Source organism: Lottia gigantea (assembly GCF_000327385.1).
Source record: "Lottia gigantea unplaced genomic scaffold LOTGIsca_4, whole genome shotgun sequence".
Lineage (NCBI taxonomy): Eukaryota > Metazoa > Mollusca > Gastropoda > Lottiidae > Lottia > Lottia gigantea.
Window position 1 is genome coordinate 1,444,317 of NW_008709379.1, and position 14,402 is coordinate 1,458,718.

The following is a 14,402-nucleotide window of genomic DNA, read 5'->3' on the forward strand; positions in this document are numbered from 1 at the left end:
TTAATTCCGATTCTAATTCTTCAATTGTGTGGAAATTGATGTTATAAATCGCTCGCTGGAAGGCAGAAAAATCTGAAATAAAAATAGGTCAAAGAAATCGGAATAATTACAGTCTTAGTGGGGGTCTATTTAAATATTAATTACAGTTCCTTCAAAGATACACCTTCAGTAACAGATAATCAGAAATCTTGTTCACTAGGTCAATACTGTATCAAAAAAGCGCGGTTGTGGGAGACCTATTGGCGGAAGGTAACAGGGCTTGATAATATGTTGTCATTACCCTTTTTTTTCGATATTCATACTTTACTGGGCTCAGTGTTGGGTTAACTAATAGGCGTTGATTGCTGAGCGCCGACCGTTAAAGTTTAGTTGTCTGCTCCCGTCCCAGCAGAATATTTTTTGCACCAGTAGCGTTTCTTCTTGGGATGGTGGGAGACTGGCCCCCTTCCTCTACTTTCAATTTTTTTTTATTATTTTACATAGTGAAAGAATGACCTGTGGTCCCATAGAAAATTTTGTGGCCCCTGCTCGCCCCCCTCACTGATTTGCACCCGCCCTTTACAAGTAAGCTTATAAAATCTTTCTAACAAATTTCACAATAGTGAACTTAGGGCTGTTGTCGTAGAAATATATTACCAGTTTATGACGAAACAATAGTTTAAACAGCTGTATGGTGACATTAATATAACATCAATAAATTTTAATAACCCACAGCATAATTTGTTTATTTTTCTCGACAAATAAAGATGTTATTAGTCACGAAGATCAACAATAGAACAATATAATGATATAATACATCTCTTGTCTCGTGTGAAAAAAACAAGACGACTCTTACTTCTGTATTCTAAACCAAAACTGACGATAGTCCAAAACTTGTTGACTTTTAAAGGAATTGTAAAGTGGTTTATTAAACTTTTTATATAGGGAACACTGCTAGCATCGATTTGCTCAATTCCAATATTTTTAGATAGACCTCTGTGATTCTTGCGATGCAGCTAAATCCGAGCGGTTTATGATGTTTTAGTGGAATTGTAAAAACAGCCCCCTCAAAGATGAGTTCCCTTATTTTCATTTATGAAAATGAAAATGCTAATACCTATATGAATAGAATGTAGAGGTGTTCTAATGACTTGGAAAAATTGTAATTTGTCTCACATGTCCATAATTAATTAATAATGAGCTAAATTCGAAGAGAATTACCAGCAGAATTCCAATGAGTGACCGATCAAGAAAAGTCAAAAAGTGTTTTTTTGTTTATCCAGACTGTACATACATGGACATTTATAATTGGTAACTTAATTATATGCAATAAGAACATAATGATATGATTAAGAATACATGATAATTCACGAGAAACACCATTTGATAAAATAGTTTGCTTAATTTGACACTAAAAAAAAGGAGACTCATCTTTAAAGGGATAGAAGACCCAATGTTAGCTATCCGTAACACCTTTCAAAATATTCATACGACGTCTGTTTCTTGGCAACTTGTATCGATTGAAGCGATGAATTTAACAACTAAGGCAATCGTGGTAGCCTGCATTACCTAATCTAGACATGGCTATGAAACTTTTCTCTTTGTATATTATTTTATGTATTGATGAGTAACACGAAGGTCAGAAAAAGAAACGACAGAAAAAAATCAAATCACATTCGGAGCATTTTATTACAATAAATTTTCCACTAAGGTGCTATATTCTCTTAAAATAAATGGAGTTTTCATCATAACCGTTACATTTCAAATCCAATAAACTATTTTCATTGGCTGTTTTATGACATAATAAACAGTATTAGCCAATCATTTTATATATTTCTAGTTAATGGGATTAAATATGTCAATTTTTCTTCATATTTATGAGGCAAAAAATCTTTAAAGAAAATTACCGAAGTCTGTGTAAATAATTTTCAATTTTCATAAATAACACAATTTCAATTATTACAAAATATATCTTAATGTTGCTTTTATGGTAGTTTCTTTGGTTTAACTCTTAGGAAACAATTTATTCTTTAAGGGGCAAGATAGAGTTGCAGAGATAAAGGAAAAGGGGTGATATAAGATGTCCGAAAGATTCAACAGTGCAACGTTGTCACTATGTCCACGAAAAATAGAAAAATGATAGTAAATTGAATATTTGAAAGAGGTGACATAGTAAACGAAGACACGTCATTTGAAATATTCATCTCCAGGGAAATAACTTTATACTAAATAAAGTAGGTTGTAGTATCCGGACTATATTTAATATGAATAGTTATCTACTGTTCCTGTAATGCTGAATAAATCTAACATCATAAAAGATATGCTATGGGCTTATTCAATGTACCAATATATCGTGATGTCGACAAAAGAACTATTTTATTTCCAACACCCTCGACTCCACCGTCTTTCCTGCATCCTTAGGCCACTTTGGGAATTGTTCATGCAACGACAGCCATAAAAACAACTATCGGGGTTCTCTATATGTACATTCTTATGATACACGTATTTCTGACAGGGTACTGCAATGTTTCAATGTCCTTGGGAGAAAGGCAGAGTGTAAAATTCCATAAGATGTACTTTCTGGGTAAAAAGTCGCAATGATCTTGGAAGGAATCCTATTCAAGAAGCCAGTCAGTGAGTCTGAACCAGAGTTAAACAGCTTTGTATAATCATATTTTATAGCTTGGTTGTATTAATACTGACGACACAGTAAAATGATTTCTAATAGCAAAACATGTAATAGCCATTTTACATGGTCTGCCCTCTCAGCTATTAAACTATTTTTATTCTGTCGTATTTTACATGTTAAAATCTCAGCCAATTCTACACAGAGACTTGTAGACGTCTTTTATTATACACTTCTTAAAGGGATCTAGTCAAATAGTAATGTCCGCTTTATAGGGATACAATTAATTTAAAATTTGAATGCGAAAGAGCTGATAGAGCTCAATTTAAGGAACACATATAGGTTCCCCACATTTTTCATTATATGGTTCTTAAAGGGGTGCAGGGTAATCTTATAAATTTTCTTTCTAAAAGTCGTATTATATCTTCTCATGGGGCTGATTTCTAGGTAAAACAATTATCTTGCTTTATTAAACTCTTACTGGACTTTTTTCTTCCCCCGAACATACATGTATAATTCGATATAAATTTATGGTTGTATGATCATTTCGTTAACCAGCCGATGGGTTTAATATCTAGATACCCATTGAAGATTGATTTGTAATCTGTAATGTCAAATATCTAGAATGTACTAGACTACACAGCATAAAAGCCTGGATTACCAGGATATATCCCTTTAAATCCTCCATAATTTCCAGTCAGAGACTTGCAGACGTCTTAAATGATACGGTTCCTAAGACCTCTCTTATATTCCTATTATATTATACTGGCTCTAGTGTGATTGAATTGACGAATTAGAGTCGAGGTTTTTTAGGCGAAAGACATTAGTGGTGGTAGGTATATGATTTACGGAAAGAAGAGCGGTACCATGTAATTGTGACACTGGAATGTGATGTCTCTGCCATCTGATTAATATGCAGGTCATATTGTTTTGTTTCTTGTTTTTTTTCTGCAGGAAAATATCTATAATTGTCGAAAGTTGTCTTACTTTAAGCAAACCAATACAAAAACACACTAGTATAATGGGCGTTCAATGTTTAAACAGGAAATATACTTATATTATCCAGAACGTGAGATGCTAAATAATTTCGTCAGATCATTGTTGGCAAACCATGTCACCCACTACTGAAGCGAAATGTCCAGATGTGCATTTTAATCAGATTGGCGTATCTGCAGAAGCTGAAATTAGATCAGCGACCAAGTACTGCAAAAATTATGATAACACTTAAAAGATGGTACAATAAACCTAGTATAGCAACAGTCTGTACGAATGGAGAATGCTGCTGTCCTGGAAAAACGTTACATGTCTTTATTAGCCCAATCACGAGGTACAGAATCGTACAAGTAAAACTCAATTTCATTAATAAATGTGTAATTGAGATAATAGTGGTGCTTGAGAATAATGATGTTGGGATTCCTCATACATTTCTGAAATATTTGGAGTTCTTTTGTAATTTTGTGCATTTAATTATATCTGAGGAATTTTCTTTACCCGGCCTGTCATCACTGACTCTAACGACACAATCTTCAGATCCCTCGACAACAGGAAAAAGGCAGAAGGGTGACTTCAACAATTTCATCATTTCTGTAAAACCGCTAATTTTCTACTATACTAAAGCTTTCCACCACCCCTAATGCTATTTCTGAATGGATCTCTGAGTCATAATACCAATCAGAAATGATTGATTATCGATGAGATATTATACATATCATAATGTTGGTATTCACTTACTATTTTATCATTAATTTAAAGGCTATATCTAATTCTATACCATATCATTTCATATTTTGAAATTGTACATCAACTATCGCATTAGAATGTTTTACAGTACAACACAATATTGGTGGAGTGTATCTAGACACTTGTCATATAGTTTGTATTCCGAAAACCACCGGTGTCCGTTTGCCTGTCATTATACTGGTCCAACGAGTCGAAAACCCCTTTCACAAATGTAAAAAGGTTTTTAAACCCGATCTGATTTGTTGAAATGAAAGTCTTTTATAGAAATAGTCAAACTGTCAACTATGTTCAAATTACAAAATATTTCAGAAATTTCATGAACTTGTGAGTCATCTCGACTTAAAGGTTGCAAACAAAAGCGATTTAACACAGTCAGTGTACTTCGGATTATTTCTTTCACAATATGACGAAGTCTCCAAAACTATTAAAGATTTTAGTTTGAACACAAAAACACACTCAAATTTATTACAATATTTTTGGTACAATAGCCTATTTGTTATCTTTCTTGTTTGATAACAAAAACTAAGAATTTTACTTTTCTAAATTGCTAATTTCCTTGGGATTTGACGTCGACATATTTTGGTACTCAATTCTGTCGCTCGATAAGAAAAAACCTAAAAAATTACTTACTTATGTATAAGTTTGAATTTGAAAACCTTGTCCAGGGTATATTTTCAACACTAATTGTTAAGTTTCCTTGAGGCGAATGAGTGTATTCAGGATGGCCATTGGTTTCAGTCTATGACTGTCTCCTTGATTTTTTCCAGCTTGTGGACTTGCGGTTTGCAATTTGGAAAGGTGTCGAATACATTTTTCTTTGGAGTCATTTTTGTCATATAATCTTCATAGATCAAGAATTGGTCTATTTTATATTAATACCATTGATTTGGCTTTTGTACCCTTTGTTTATGACTCATTAGACGGACTTCATCCGCAGTAGTTTATTTTGGTGAAAAGATTTTGCTCGGATATAAGGCAACCATAGTAAAGCAGCTATGTAAAATCTTCTGTACACGAAGTAACCTTGGGTCGATATATCATTGATCTTGATAAGCACTTAGCAACTCCTGCAACGTCATCGACCTTTTCCAGTATCGTCACTCCCTCAAGCCCACAGTTATCACCAATGGCAATTTCACTGTACCTTCATTGTACCCTCTGTCACTTTTACCATCAATGATATCATTGTTCTCATTATAAATAATAAATTGAAAGTAGATATAAAGTGTTTGATAGGTTACATCACGTGATGACAACCTTGGTACTGGTGTTTTATATTCAGATTAGATTTTACACCATTCTGGTTTAATCTCCACACTTCAGTTACAATCTAAACTACAGTCTTTCAGTCGGTTTTCAGAGCTGTTGAGGTCTGGAACTCACAAGGGAAACATACTGATTTAATCTCCATTCTTCGCTAACCATTCTGATTTAGTTTCTACACTTCATTGTGCATAGTTATTGGCATAGTTCAGGCTTTGGACTCGCAAGGTAACCATTTGGTTTAATCTACATACTTCACCTTCGCGCAGTCTTTAGTTTTCGGAACTGTTGAGGTCTCGGATGCACTAAGTAGCCATTTTGGTTTAATTTCCACACTTCAATTACAGCCTGGTTCAGCTAAGGTTTCGGTAGCAAACTGACTTAATATGGACAATTCGGTTACAGTCATGGGCTATTGGAACAGATGAGATCTCTGTCTCACTATTCACCATTATTGTGATGTGACCGTTGTAAACTATATAATTTATACCAGCTAATACAATATGGCGTCTAAAACTATTGCATCTTCATTCAATTTGCTTGAGGTGGCCTGAGTCGACAGAATGGTTTCATATATTATTTATACTAGTCACAATTCATTGGCAGGAAAATTACAACCAAGGGAATTAACTCTGTTACATCATCTTCTTTGTAATTGTGTTTTATGGTCGTTTGACAGGCGATTTTTAACATGATATCAAAAGTGAAATGGAAAAGCTTAAAAAATACTGATCCCGATTACATTGTGACTAGTTGACAGCTTAGTGTCAGGTTTTGAAGGCAAAAATATGAGGTTTGTTTGAGGATCAGAAATAAAATGAAATGGTATTTTACAACATACTTTTTTCCACGGTATTGAGAGAATGAAGACGACCAACGGAAAATGTAGTGTGTTCGAGATTGACAACCTTGGAATTCTTGCAAACCCAAGCAAGATGCATTTTACCACAGCATTTGCTTTCTAACCGTCCATTTTGCATGTGCATATTTTGTAAGTAAATGTAGAGGCCATGCCCCTCTTTAAAAAGACGGGAAAATTAATCGTCTTACATCCATTTTAAACGTCCCTGGATAATTCTGACTATGATTTTATTCCACTCACTGTCACCTCGTCAAATCCTTAGCTGGAATAATGACCTGGAGACTGACCTCCTCTCGTGACAAACCGAATGTGTTACAGCGATCCTTACAAGGTCATTCGGGATAATTTCACCCGAGCTTTTTTCTGTTATAATATTGGAAATTATTCAGTAATATGATCTGTGGACTGTTTGAAGTACAGGCTTGTAATTATTAATTTTACAATATTTCTATCGATCGCCAAGATAAAATTTCACTTATTTTCATGTTAATTTTAATTTAAGTTGATTTTGAAGATAAAATTCATTGTTTTGTGGAATAAATTGAGATAATTGGTTTTAATAGTTTTAGCCATTCTTGTCCTTCACATGGAGCAATATCGATTTAAATTTCCAGTGAAAAATGCATATTTGAAGGAGGTTGAATTGAATATTTATGTTTTAAGCTGATGTACTGCGTGTGGACTACGTACTGGACAAACAGTTCCAGTTAATCTCGAACCATAATATATTTTAATGAAGCTTGCATACATACATGTAGCGAAAGGCAAAAGTTAGAACGTTACAATCTAACATGTCATGTTGTTCTACTATTCTAAAGTTCATTTAACATTGATTTTCTCCAATATTTTTTACTTCACTATGTTTATCTTATAGCAATAAATATATAAATATATACACATATATATATGGTGCATTCACATGACGTTTATTTTGCCTTTCGGTAAATTAATGTTTTGTTATTTGCTAACATTGAAATGAATTTAATCTCGAGATATCCAAATAGTTATGGAATGAAAAACATTAAGTGTAAACATAGAAAATTAAAAACTTCTTCAGAAAGTGATGAAACCCACAATATCAGATCCACTAGGTTTCGAATCCAAAGTTAGAAGAATTCCATTTGGCATCATCTAAAATATTCGAATCCCATCGTTGAAACAAAAACTTTGCTAAACAAAATCGATAAGTAAGCCGGGATAGAAGGAAGGCGAGGGATAGGCTAGGTCTCCATCTGTATACTAATGCCTCTTTAAAATGACATTTCTATCGAAACATTTTCATTTCAATTACTTTAATAGCTGTAAAATACCAATTTCTCCCAAATTAATCATAAATATAACTGAATGGGCGACTATTAACATTTTTGTGGCGACCTTATCAAAGAACTAAATAGAAAACGAAATAATTTCCTAGAAAATAGTCATAGTTTATAGTCCTATATTGCCAATAAATTGAGTAATATTGTGTATTCCTGTTTTATTTCTGGCTTTTAGTTTAATGAAGTTTTTTCAAGTTTTTGTGAAATTAATTTGGAGTGGATTTGTATCTTATCATACAAAAACAATTATATACTATTGGAAATTAATGATTCATTTACAATGAAAAACTGAAATTGTTATCATTGTAGGTCATTATTTTATCTGCCCTTTTGAAATAATGAAGACGAGTAACGCCACGTATACTGTGAGTATTTTTCAACACAAAAGAGTGAAGGTAAAAAGAAAGGAAGAGGAAAAGCAAGGGACAGTAGAGAAGGAAAGAGGGCCCACAATCTGAGAGAAGAAAGGAAAATGGAATAGAAGGTAGGGAGGAATGGTAACTAAAAGCGAAGTCAAGAAGGGTGGAAAGAAGGTAAAGAAGAAGGAGATGAAAAAGAGGATAGCGAGGAAATTTGTAGAGATAGTGGCCTAGAAGGAGATAAGGACAGAAGGAAAGGAGAGATGAAAGAAAGAGGACAGAAGAAGAAGAAGAAAGGAAGAACGACCGATATCGAAAAATTCAACAACAACAACAACATTGCTGAAAAATTTGACGGTGGTCTACTGTGGTGTGAGTTTGTATAAAGAAATTTTAATAAATATGATATACGGGCGACTATAATTATTCGATAAAACATGGTATGTTAATAACAGCTGACCACATCATGCTGGTTGGTCGAGTTGTAAATTACCCGTAAATATCATAAAAAATATATTGATGAACAAAAGATAATGAATAGATATATAATAATAAGCAATGAAACGTGAAAAGTTCATGATAGAGATAAATAAAACGGTATGATTTATATATCTGCAGAGCACTAGATAAAAATTCCGACATCGCATGATAGGGGTTAACCTCCTCCCACTCTAACGCGCACATATTTCACCCCAATATCCTGATTCAAAAAAACTATTTTTGCGGAGAACGAGTATTATTATGTTATATCATGCACCAATGTGAATATCAATATCATAAGGTGAATCACATTCAGATTACTTGCCCCTGGATTCAGAAAACCACACGGACCTATATCACCCCTACAAAAAGAGCGCCAGTGTGAATCAAAAGATGGCATCTATTGTTTTTCATACAAAACAATAACAATGGCGCCCTGTTCTTTAATTATGATTCTCTGACCAAGCGGAATTGTTTAATTTTGTCCGTATCAATAATAGATAAGTAAAAAGTCAAACCGTGTGAAGGTCAAACATGAAACGAAAGAATAATAATTGATCGCGGTCAACCAGTGTTGCTGATATTCTTGGTTTGTTTTCTGATTTTAGAATGAAATGGAACCAATCTATTGATAATGAAGTCTATCCTTACTGGTCAGCAGTTTGTCCATGTTCCTTAAGCACCGGTTGTATATATTGCTTATATTCTAAAATATATTCTACCGGTGCTTAAGGAACATGTAGATTCTCCTGTATTAAGGCATTAAGGACCAGCTTGCACTGCATTAATAACATACTGACTTTCTGCAACCGCAATATTGCATTCACAATGTCGCTAAGGCACGTGAGATTGGTATCTCGATGTAAGGGGTTGCTGGTGCTATCTAAAAACCCAACGAATATTTCGTCCTTATACCTTTAAGGGTTCACTTATAAATTCAAAAGACTAATTGATTTGAGATTAATGTTTTGATTCTTATTGCACATCCTAATAAACACAACCCCGGCCAAACTCTGAAGTCTTTATAAAAACGCTTTCCAAATTTCTATCGAATTTTAGATAAGCGGTTTTCTTTCGACTTGCACAATCCATACACCATTCTATTTCTGAATGTCCCGAGACAAGCGTAGTGTATTCTCCCACGGAATAAAAGACAATTCTCAGTCTCAGATTACTAGTTGTACCTGATTATTCTGATAGCGATAGGTCGATAGTGTAAGGGATACGATATAAAACTATGATAAACTATAATATTATATTATAATAGTCCAGATATGATAATCTTCTACCATTATATTCTATATATTCTCAATTTACTCAGCTAGCTGTCTTCCTGTATCTATTTAAACTAACGTTTTGTCCTGCTGGGGTCGTGGTGCTTGATGAGGTTTTATTTCACACTAAACTATACACTTAACTGTCAGGAGTTTTATCACAGGAAAGCGATTGGTAAGGAAAGTCTGGCTGAGAACAGTGTGACCAGCAAAAGAAGGATCATACTGTCCAACAAACTGGCAGCCGAGCTTGACACAATAGCACGTTGATTTATCAATATTCGAATGAAACCGATAAATCATTTCCAGACATCATTTGCATGATAGTTTAAAGACGGTATCTTGCTCTCTGATAAGATATTGATATTGTGCCTAGTACTAAGGTCTGGGAATTATGTTTTGGCAATGCCACGAAAGCACAGGCACATACAGTATGAAGGCATTATCACCAGTGAAGGGCCCGATAGCTTTGATTTCCACTTAAGAATATAGATATTTGGTGACCATTATGTTGTCATCTGATAGAATAAAAATAAAAACAACAGATGTCTGAAAACGGTGGTCTGTCAGGCGATGAAGGGCGTGTTTTTACTCTGACCCATCGCCGTAAAGATAATGTTACACCATTCGCCACTCTCCTTGGTGTCACGCAGATAGTGACGGCGTGACGTTATTGTCAGGTAACGTTACACCCTATTGTACTTAGTGCCACAAAGGGCGTGACGGTGCTGACAGCTTTTTGAATTTTCAATAATAAAGAATAATTGCTTTTTATATTACGTTTTATTGTTTCATTATTCGAGTTTTGTGAAGATTTCTTTACCATTTTATTGAAATTTATTGAGCTATCATGTTATAGTTTGTGACGTGGGCACATGCTTCATTTAAACATATCATAGTGAACGACAACACTCGTTTTATAGCTAATATAGATTGTTTCCATTCACTTTTCAAATAGTAAACACTAATTTATTGATTTGGTTCAATGGAACCAAGAAAAAATTGCAGATTGGAATAATTCTGATATTGTGGGTCACAGATTTTCATACATTGTCATACGACACATTTATTGATATGATATAATCACACAAGCTGCTTGAATTTGTCCAAATCTGTCTGGTGCCCTAATCCGTTCAAGTATGCCTGAAGAAAAAATTGCGTAGTATAAATGAAAAATTGCCATTTGAAATTGTTTGTTTAATTTAGTAACACTCAATCCTTCCTGATATAATGCGCGTATTGGCCGCGATTGAAAATATCCGATTTGACTGAAAACTATCCGTTATATCTCAATCTTTTCTTGGATTTCAGGAAAAGGTTTGATTTCCAGATAATAACTAACATTGACCATTAAGAGACTTGAAACTGAATAAAAAGATCGAGTTTCTAATTATCTCAGTCCCCAATGAATTCTGGTAAAAATGAAGATCACTGATAACTTATTGCAGTCGTCATTTTAATAAATTTCTCTGAAACTTGAGAACTCTTTAGATTTTTATCAATTCTTTTAATTAACAAAAGACTCTTCAGAACGGATTTCTCCAATGTTTGTCCACAAATCGTTGAAGTTAAAGTTATATGTTAACAAACAATACTCGATCCGGGACAAAATAGTAAGATATAATAAGGTAGACACAAACTGGCGTATATATACGTCAAGTATCATAATAACGTCACATATTGTTTTACCTAGCCTATATGGAGTCTCCAAAATGTTATTGGGTTGACCCAATAGAAAAGTATGATCTAGTGCTCAGGAAGGGTGATTATCAATAAAGTTGAAAAATTTGGCCGAAATTCTGGTCCCATGGCATGAACAATTTGGTTTCAGGTAGCTGTTCTCAGTGTCCCCAACATGTTAAAGATCATATACCCCTATGCAAGTAACAAATTTTGGACCATGTTCAAACCTTGGTTTTTGAGACTGTGACAGTCGAAAAGGGATCAATATAGATAGAGGATAGCTAATCTAAACCCGACATTAGAGTGATGTACAGTGATTCACCATGGACCGACTGGAATAAAACCAGAGATCAAAGAATAGAAGAATCTATAATTAAATCACTACAAGAACTATCAATCTAAAGGAGAATATAATAAATTTGTGAGAAAAGAGAGATTATCTTAAATATAAAATAATTACAGTTTCATCCATTCTACTTTGTTACTCTATTATCAAAATACCATCATATTCCTGATAAACACTAGCCACAAAATACTACTTTTTACAGGTTTGAAAAAGGGGTGTAATCGTATTCTTAGAATTCTGCCAAAAATACAAATTCAGATAAAGCCATACTCAAGATATTATAGCATATACAAGCAAAATGGAAGACATATTATGTCTATTAAGTATATCTTCCTTAAAGCTAGTCCGAAACATGTCTCTATTCCAGCCTCTGATAGATATTTTGACAGTATTTATCGGTTCCGACAACTTTCAATATATGTATCAGATGTTTCGGTCTAGGTTAAAAGGAATATATTAGATTATCGTCTTTGAAGATATTGGATATTTGATCTTCATAGATTGACAAATTAGTCCAAAAACCGTAAACCAATGACACACACGTCGCCTCTAAAACTCAGTTGTATGTAATGGTCAATATTGGCTTCCTTAGTTTATCGTCCAACTCGGTGATCGAATGCCTTTAAGTTACAATTCAGAGGAACAGATGTAACAAATATAGAGAAAGCCAATTCGTGAATTCTATTAAATTAAACAGTGTTCCAGTCTAATTTCAGTTCCAAAAAAAATCAGTCACTGTCTATGATTGACATTTTACCGAATCACTGACACGATAAAACGTTAATGTCTTATTGATCGAGACCAAATTTGTAGTTGCGGTTGTTAGGGTGTGATTGAACTTTGAATAATGAATAAGAAATAATGTTATTAATGAATGATAATCGAGTCTATAGAATGAATCATCAGGTATTTAGATGTTAAAGGTGTTGCCGGGGCTAGTGGTATATTTTCAGAAATGTTTTGACCAGCAAGAAGGGTAGGATATTCTTTTACTCATAGCAATATACCAACCCATGTGAACTACAGACTATACGAGTTTAGGAACAAAAAAAGGTGGGCTATAACGCTGTCATGGCACAAATTTCTCTTATTGCATGGCAGAAAAGTGGGACTGCAAACACTCTTTTCAACTAAAGATAAAAGGTAGAATTGTTTTGCTTTTGAAAGCACTTGTCGTGGCAACAGAGAGTTCTTCATACCTCGGGATGGACTAAAATCTCGACATCAACATGTAAGTGCATCGTAGACGACTATACATCTCACCACCACAGATCTATCATGTGAAATACGAATTAAATGGAGTTACTCCTTTATATGAGAATCAATGACAGTGAAAATTAAATTTCTACTAGCCGTCACATTGACACATGACAACGAGAATTGTATTCATGTATTCCTGTTTTTATGTTAAAATACAACACAATTAACATCACAATTTGTGAGAATTTGTGTAATTTGGTCAGAAGATCTCAATGGAGATTGAGATACCGGTAAGATCACTACTCAGGTAGAAATAGAAAGGTAAAAATGGGTAGGGTATTCGATTGAATATATACTTTTAAACCACATTTTATACTACTATTTAACTTTAGCAACATCTGTACACGTTGCTAAAGGACCTTATTTATCATATTGAAATTTGGGCCCTTAAATTGATACTTCGTCTTAGAATGAACATAGATTCAATTCTCAAGAATGGTAAAAATGAGTATGTATTCATCAGTGAACTTACCTGGTGTCATAAAGTTACAACAGAATCTAGAAAATTGGAAAATTCATAAAACGAAGTGATTATTGAAAAACGCTTAATCATAATATTAAGCGTTTTTAAAAAGTTAATTGCATTTTTATTATTAAGTTTTTGGATATATCGGATTATATAAGGATCCTGTTATGTTATTAATGACACCAGGAATATCTACTGATGAATATATGCTCTTATTGGCCAAGTTTAAAATTTTCAAATTTTATGTTTATTCTAAGACGTAGTATCCCTTTGAAGGAATAATGTGCACCAGATATTATGAGTTAGTCCTGTCTCCCAATGACATTGATGTCAATAGAGGTCGAAACCATTGTTTTCTGAATTTGGTTGTAACTTTTCAAAAACTGTCTGATTTTCAACATTTTTTCACAATAAACTTTCTACTTAAATATGGTATTTCAAACGTACCAAGTAAAACGGTGTATAGTACCATTTCAAAGTTAGATCTTTTGGTTGCTAGGTCTAAACATTTGACCAAACGATCACGAAGACAACTGTGTCGAATGTTATGTTTTGTATTCCGTTATAAGTAGGCTCTAAGAAAGGAAAGGAAAGTTGATTGACGAAGGTCTAACGTAAACTGACTTTATACATTCCTAGTATGTATTTCTCTGCTAATTGTCAAGTAGGTGTGAAAACTGTATTGAATCTTGTCCATTTCAATCAATCAATTCTACTTCCTGAAAACATATTCGCTCGTACTTCA